This window comes from Arachis stenosperma, chromosome 3 (genome assembly GCF_014773155.1).
Source record: "Arachis stenosperma cultivar V10309 chromosome 3, arast.V10309.gnm1.PFL2, whole genome shotgun sequence".
In the NCBI taxonomy this organism is placed as follows: Eukaryota; Viridiplantae; Streptophyta; class Magnoliopsida; order Fabales; family Fabaceae; genus Arachis; species Arachis stenosperma.
Window position 1 is genome coordinate 99,472,600 of NC_080379.1, and position 8,835 is coordinate 99,481,434.

The window sequence follows — 8,835 nt, forward strand, 5'->3', positions numbered from 1 at the left end:
AATAATTGATATACAAGTCTTTAATCTTTAATAGTCAAATTTGATGTATGTTTTATTTTTTATGACTTCATCGCATCTTAGCCACAATGTCTCTCACACAAACTTTCTATTTTTTTTTTACAAAATTTGATAACACAATCAAACAAGCTAAATTGAGTGTGAGGGAAGCTATGAAATCGCCTAATGTAAAAGATCATGCTTAGGTTCAATGGGAATCTGCAACCAATTGGAAATAAAGTCGGTATTCTATGTGGTGTTCTCGGACTGCTAGGAGCTAACTACAAATTTCCAATATGCGAGAAAGACTGGAGAAAGATTAGCTCCAAGGACAATATCTATAGTGAATCTGTAAAGGTAAAAACTTGTAGTGTAGTGGATTAGAGAATCTTAATTTGACACTTACTAATAATTTAAATTTACTATTGCAGGAAATGTTCCATTCTAATGAAGATGGTTGAAGAATTATCAAGCGTACAATATTACAAAGTATAGGGAGGTCTTGGAAGGAAATGAGGAACATGTTGTACCATACCTATTACGACTTAGAAAAGACGATTGAACAAAATATTAAAGACTGTGCATCGGGAATTATTGTGGATCATTGGGGATAGTTCCTTGATTATCATAATAGTGAAGACACAAAGGTAATATATTTTTAATTTATAACATAACTTAAAAGTCTATTTATACTGCATTGAGTTGGTAAAAAATGGTGTTTAGTAACTCTTACTTTTGATGGCATGATAGGAAAAGTGTTGAGAATCGATTGAAGCAACTATACAATCACACTGGCAGTTTGAAAAATTTGGCAAGGCATGGAGAAGAAGAGGAATTTTAGTTTGAATTTGCTTTTTGAACCATATATTTGTCTACATATTCACTTTTTAAACTATATTGTTACGATCGAAACTACAAGGGAGGAGAGTTGGTAGAGAAGAGTAATGGACCTTAATGCACAAACGACGTAATGGCTACTATATCCATCCAGAAGCTCGTACCATTGGTGTAAGTAATATGTTGAGAATCATTAAGTTATTTTCTATAGGTTTAATTTATAAAAAATGTGTTGAAAGTCTATGTAGTTATCAACTAGATCGTAAATGCTTATATTTGTTATCTATGTGTGTAGTGTATAGGGAAGAATTGAGGAGATTAAGCAACATGATGAATCCTCTATATTGCTGTCTCAAAATGATTTGCTTGCTCAAGCTTTTGGAAAAGAGCACTCGGGTAGAGTTCGTGGCGTGGCTTTCGGACCTATATGACTTTCCAACAGCCGAGCGATGGAGCTCAAAGAGAGGAGACTCAAAAGGTGCAGCTTGAACTACAAGCAGAGCTGGCGGCCAAGAAATTAAAAAGGAAGACAGTGGAGGATGAGGTGGTAGCTGAGAAGACAAAAAAATAGGCAGATGAAGTAGATGCCATGAAGATAAAGATGCAGGCAATAGAGAGTGTTTTGAGATATTTAATTCAAGGGCAGGGTGGGGAGCTACCACAAGATGTCGATGAGATTTTTTATTTGAATAAATAAAATAAATGTAATATTTATGGAAATAAATATTTTTACGAGAATTTACCGATTTAAATTCCCTTGCCATATCTCGTCTCGTTTACAATGTAAACGAGATATACATGTATTTTTAAAAAAAAAAAATTTGAAAATAATAAAAATATTAATAATATCAATAATCCAAACTTTTGGCATGCAATTAGTACATAAAAAAAGTTGGTAGAAGAGATTAAAATGGATATGTTTGATCAATTTTAGTCCATTTTAAATGATAGGGATTAACACGTTTACTTGGAAACCATTAAACTCCCCCGCTATTAATACGGTTACCTATTTTCTAACTACCTACGGTTTAAAAATTTAAAATATAATTTAATATATTTGTTTCTTCCATATTCACCTACTTTTTTGTTTATTGTATGGGAGTACATATAAATTTTATTTGTTGTATGGGAGTACATGAAAATTTGAAATATAATTTTTTTGGCCCATCTCTTCCTAATAAAATAGCAGATATTCTACACATTTTTTATGAATAACTTTATTAAATAGAATTTTCAAATTAATTATATAATTATTTTTACTTTTAAATTGTGGATGTTTTAAAATATGTTACAAAATATTTAAATGAATTTATTTTTAATGTACTGATAATATAAAAATAATTATACAGTTATCTAAAAATTTGAAGCAATAAGTAATTATTTAATGCTCAATATGATATTGGTCATTATGATAACTATGTGAGAATTGAAACGGTTATTCTCACGTTATCTCCCACTACCCACATGAGAGATAACTGTTTCAATTCTCTCCCCATTATCCCATCAATCTCTCTTAATAATTGGCAAACGATTATTTTTATTTTTCAAATTTAAATCAATCCAATTAGATCATAATTTAATTTAAAATTTTTTAAAATGGATATGTTTGATCAATTAATAATAAAAAAGAGTACATAAAAAATTTTAGTTTAAATTATGATCAAATTGGATTGATTTAAATTTGAAAAATAAAAATAACCATTTGAAAGAGATTGATGGGATAATGGGAGAGAATTGAAACGATTATCTAGGATAGGAGGAGATAACGTGAGAGACCATTTCAATTCTCACGTAATTATCATAATGACCAATATTATTGATTTTCATTAAATAATCTCTCTTTTTGAGTACTAATTGATCACACATATCAATTTTAATCTCTTCTACCAACCTTTTTATGTACTAAATTGCATGCTAAAAGTTTAGATTATTGATAATATTAATATTTTTTATTGTTTTCAATTTTTTTTAAAAATACATGTATCTCGTTTACAGTATAACTCGTATACAGGGTATACACTGTAAACGAGATATACACGTGTCAATTTGACTTGTCATATCTCGTTTACACTGTAAACGAGATACGTGAAAAATCATCTCGTTTAAACTGTAAACGAGATATGACAAGGGAATTTAGATCGGTAAATTCTCGTAAAAATATTTATTTCTGTAAATATTATATTTATTTTATTTATTAAAATAAAAAACCTGATGTCAATGCATGGATAAATTCCTTGGAGGGACATAATGGAAAGTAGATCTTAGGATTAGATATTCTTTTTTCTTTAATATACACTTTTTTAAAGTTGACTATGCAACTCTTAGTAATTGATACACTTTATTGATATTTATATAAATATATAAATTCGCTTCGAAGTTTTTTTTAATGCCGTTTCGCCATCAATTTATTTTTCCAAAGACAAAATAATTAAGATTTGTGATATTAAGAAAAATTCTAAAAATTAAAAAAACAAAAACTAATATCTAGGATATTTGAATTATAAGCAACATCGATTTACGGTGCAAAATACAGTATTTTTGCAGCAGTTTAGCCAGAAAAATGGTGGCGGTTAGAAAACGTCCAAAAATAAATTTAAAAATTATGTGCTATCAAATAGCGGTGATTTCCAACTGCCGCCAAATAAATTTGAAAAAAAATAACGGTCCTTAATTAGCAGCGATTCAAGAATAGTCAAATAGCAACAGTTTTAAATCACTACTAAATCAACCGACACTATATATTGATTTTGCGGTGATTATGCCAACGATTCGTAAAAACCACTGCAAAATCATATAGCCACGCCCTAAACTGCAATGCTTATGCAATCACTGGCATGTCATTTTGCGGCTGTTTAAAACTACCGTAATTCCAAAAAAGACTGCTGCTATTTTCCAGTTCCTTTGTAGTGATTGATGGCCCCGAAGCTTCTCCACGAAAGGATTCATAAACAAAAAAAAAAGCAAAACAAGTAATTAAGCATTGGACACTGCAGAGATTTGTTTCCAAGACATGATAAATATACAAGTTGTAGCTTTCTTGTTGATAATTCAAAGAGGAAGTATAGGTAACCAACTTAATATGCAGTAAACTTGATTTTCTAGCAGGCAACTTTTATAAAACTTAGATTTTGAAATTCAAAAAATGTATTTGTGCGCTAAAAAAAAAGCCCCGATGACCCTAACCCACTGCAACGCTACAGCGTTCTCTTCCCTATTGACTCGGCGTTGCATTCTTCTTTACTCTCCTTACAGCTGCCCCCTCCCAGTCCTTCACCTATTGTCGTGCCGTCGCACCCGCACCTCTTCTTCCAAATTCTCCTCGTCGAGGCGTCGTGTCCCTATTGCAACCTGTTGCCGTTCACATAGTTGTCATCTCTGTGCCCACCTCGTGTCGCCCCCTCGCGTTGCCATTCTGTGGAAGTTCGCCTGCCATGACACCGTGCCGTTGTCATTTGAGTCATCTCATGGTGTCACTTTTCAATCGTGCTTCGAACCTCCCCCCTCCTCCTTCTCCTTCTTCTTATAAGTTTTGGATAATTCTTTTTACTAGTTTTGTAATTGTCTTTCTCCTAGATTTTGGATGTGGTTTTGTTATATGTTTTGGATGCTTCTTTATATATATATATATATATATATGATATTTTTTCTTTTTAGGTTTTTGATCATTTTTAAATAATTTTGGATGTCTCGTTTTGTTAAGTTTTGGATTTTCTTAAAATGATTTTGGATATCTCCCTTCTGTTAGCTTTTGGATATTTCTATATTCGAAAGTGATGAGTTCTTTTTTACCATAATTAAAAGAGTTTTTAATAATCTTTTTGGATGTTTCTTTTTGTTACATTTCGAACATTTTTTTATTTTTGTGTTTGTTTTTATTTAATGTAAATGAGAGTGAAAGTGAAATTAGGTTGACTTTTAGGTTGGGGCACTGCGTTTCTTCGTTAATAGACACCCTATTTTCACTAGTTAGCTGCAATCACTACAAAAATGTTGAGTGCTGTCAAAATTACCGGTAGAATAACAAAAATAATCAGCCAGTAATATAGTTATAGGAAACTTTTTTGTTGGAATCAATTCGACGATATAACCCTTGCCAGTAACCAACTACTGTCGGCTTTTTCAATCCGCTGGTAGTTACCGTTGGATTCTGCGACATATTATCTATTTAATCCGCCGGTAATTTTGGCGCTCCACTATTTTTTTCTGCCTAATTATCATTGGATTTTACCCTAAATCCGACGGTAAATCTGATTTTTATTTTTATTTTTTTCGCTATAGGTGGTCAAATTTTTTTAATTTTTTATTTAAAATTTTTTTGCACAATTTGTAGTCAAATTCTAGATAATAGAAACCAAATATGATAAATCAAATATTAAGTGTACAAAAAAAAATAAAAGTAGAAAAATAGAATATACAATGAAACAGTCTATAACAAAACTCTAATAACTAAAGATCCTGATAGTAGTAGTCGTCGTCATTCCCCTGGTCCTGCTGAAGCGGCAGACTATGCAGTGATGTTAGTACCCCTATAGTAGCGCTGCTGCCACTGGGCCACATCTGATCTTGGTACACCACCATCTGTTGTTCCATCCGCTGAAGTCGCTCCAACTCCCGCCTCCATTCCAGCCTGAGAAAATCTATGTTTGATGTAAGAATCAGAAATTTACAAGCCGTTTAATTAGAATAAAATAATAATCTAATTGTCTGAAATAGGTTAAAAAATTTAGAAATATTAATTTAAAAATTTAAAGGTGAGATTTGGATTCAGCAGATTTTTTCGAGTGTTAAAATGTATTTTTTTGCGAAAAAATGCATAAAAGTGCGTATTGGTAATTTAGCCGATAGTTTTGGCTTAAGTCTGTCCGATACTATGTATGAGAAAATAAAAACTATAGAAATACTTAGAGAAATATTTATAATAGAAAATTGGACTCTTATTTTAAAGGTTTTGTCCCAAAGTTGGGCCAACGAACCAAAACGTGAACCAGGACCAACTTGGGCTTAAACCTAACATATATAAGCCTCATTAAGAGGCATTCAGCCTCATTACTCACTTAGGAGAGAGAGAGACACGCTGAATTGAGGAAGGAGGAGAGCAAACCCTCACCGCTATTCATTATCCTTTTTTTTAATCATATCTTGTGATCCAAAGCTATTGGCGTACCATTTGCCGCCACGCGTTCATCTTGTCGAACTCTTCAGTTCTAACCAAAAAAAGTGATAAGAATTTCAAAACCCGTGCTCTATTTCTCTGCCTTAGCAGAATTTCAAATTTTGGTTTTGGGAAATTGAGATTCTTCATGATTTTATTGTTTAGGTATAAATCTAGTATTAAGTTATTCTTGTGTTTTTCCCCAAACATCATTGGACAAGGTAAGGATTCTCTAAACCCTTGTGGTTTGTGAAACTTGTGAGTTCTATTATTGATTTTGGGTATATTGCATGGAATTAGATTGAATTGATGTGGTTTGGAGCTTGAATTTGGCACTAGAGTGCTTGGGATTGAACCTTGGTGGCTGGAGCTTGCTGAAATTGGTTGGAGACTTGAGAAGCTTGTGGAAAAGAAGGCTTTTGTGGTGTTTTGAGCTTTGGAAAAAATCAACCAAGGTATGGTTTCGGTTTTCGCTAGATAATATGTAATGTTGTATGAAACTTAGGCTGGTAGCCCTTAAGATAGATTTGAATTGCATGATTTGGTTGATCGAATGTGTGTGGTATGTGAGTAACTGAATGAAGTTTGAATATGATATGAGAATGAAATGTGATGATTGATGATTGTGATAATGAGAATTGGTAAAATTTAGGCCGGAGGCCGTAACCGGGTAAGCCCAGAAAATTGTGATATAATTGAATGTGTGAAATTGATGTGAGTCATGTTTGGAATTGATGATTGTTGGAATTGTGAATGTATGAATAGAGGATTGTTGAAAAAGGTTGATAAGTGGAAAAATATTATTGGATTTAAAAATTATGGATTGAATGGGTTGATAGATTGATAAATTGAATTATTTAGGTGTTGTGATGATTGAGGAGAAATAGATAATGTGTAGAGGTGTATAGCATTGATATTGGTATGGAAAGAAATTATGTTCTGGTTTGGAGTGAGTGATTATGTTTGGTTTGAAATAGAAATTTGAATCAATTAGGCATTAGAATGATTAAAAAATGATTGAGGAATGATTACTAATGTGTAGTAGTGAGTTTGGTATTGATTTTTGGGTGTTTTGATATTGAAATGGGGTATGGTTGATTTGGTTTGGGTTGAGTGTTTTGAAAATGAGAAGACTTTGCAAATTTTGGCAAAAACTTATTTTTAACCAAATTTGATGGTTCATAACTTGGTTTTCAGACTCCCAAATCTTGTAAAACTTATTTTGAGTGAAAGTTGGATCCGTGTAGTTTATGTCTTTCAAAGAATGGATGAAGAATAATTTTTAACAAAAAAGTTATGCGCATTTAAAGTTTGGTGTGAAAAACTGAATTATGCAACAAAACAGCTTTTTCTGAAAAATGTGGGACATGCGTACATGGACAGTACCATGTGTACGCGAGCATAGGCCTCTGCCCAGTACTCATGCGTATGTTAGCATGTGCATGCGTACGCGACTTGGTGAAATTCTGAACTCATGCCTACGTGGAAGACATGCGTACACATGACCACCCTGTTTTGCAGAAATTGTATTTTTGTGTATTTTTTAGAATTCCTCTAGTCTTCTAAACCTTCGTAATTCTTATTTAAGATCCCTTAGCTATTGTTTAGGATTTTAGGATGAGTGACTAGCGGAAAATTATCGATTAAGAGTTTATAGAAAAAACAGTGTTGCAAGTATAGCTCTTAACCAATGAAGATTCCGCGTATCAATTTAGAAAAGGGGTTGTCACAATTTTAGAATAAAAATACTGGGAGTATGAATCTCAGGTTGTCTCCCAACAAATTGACAAAAGAGTGCAGCTTATTGATCAAAGGTTTTCCAAGAAATTTTTGAGTTTGAGAAACAGAAAAATAAATAATAATAAATTTAAGCAATGGAAATTAACGAGAGAATTTATATAATTCAAACAAAAGCCTTGACCGAGAGGAGATTAATTGAAAGTTCTATCCTTGTTGCATTTTCCCAAGTGTAATAATAAAAGATTATTGTTTTACTTGGTTATCCCTTATATAATAAGGGAAAGTCAAGTAACTAACCAACTAACCCTATCGCTCGCGTCCTGATCCTTTCCTAAGAAAGGATTAGAGTGGGAGACTAGAGAGTCAGCCAACAACTCCCAATTAAGATTAACACTTGAGTATTTCAACTCAAGGTTCTCCTCTTAATCAACTCCCAATCAAGTTAGGAAACTACTCAATTATCATGAATATAACTTTCACAGAATTAAGAAGGGAATAAAAGGAAGACATGATAAACAATAACTGAAAATTAATTAAAAGTAAAAATGGTTCTTTGCATTAATAAATCCCAAAATCATGAACATACTTATCCAAACAGGGTTAATGAGCAGTAAAAGAGTAAAGGAATAGAAAAACAAACTAGATTAATGAAGCTTCAACGGAGGTAATGACTCTTCTCAATATCCAAAGCAAAAGCAATAAAACTCTAAAAGCTATGAATGTGAAGGAAACCTAGAGGAAGTAGTAGTGTTCTCTCTCTAGATTCAAAACTCAAACTAAACTATGCGTAATGAGAATGTGTCTTGAGTCTCCGCTCGTCCCCTGGCTCTAGTCTGTGTTTCTAGGCCGAAATTGGGTCCAAACTTGGCCCAAATCACCCTAGTGGTTTCTGCAATTTCTACAGATCGCGCATGTCATGCGTACGTGTCACTCACGCGTGCGCGTCGTTTGGCGATTTTTCTTGTCACGCGCACGCGTGAGCCATGCGTGCGCATTGCTCCTCGCTTATTATCTCCTTTATTTTTTGTGCTCCTTCCATTTTTGCAAGCATCCTCTCCATCCTCCAAGTCATTCCTGCCCTATAAAGCCTGAAATTATTGAACACACAG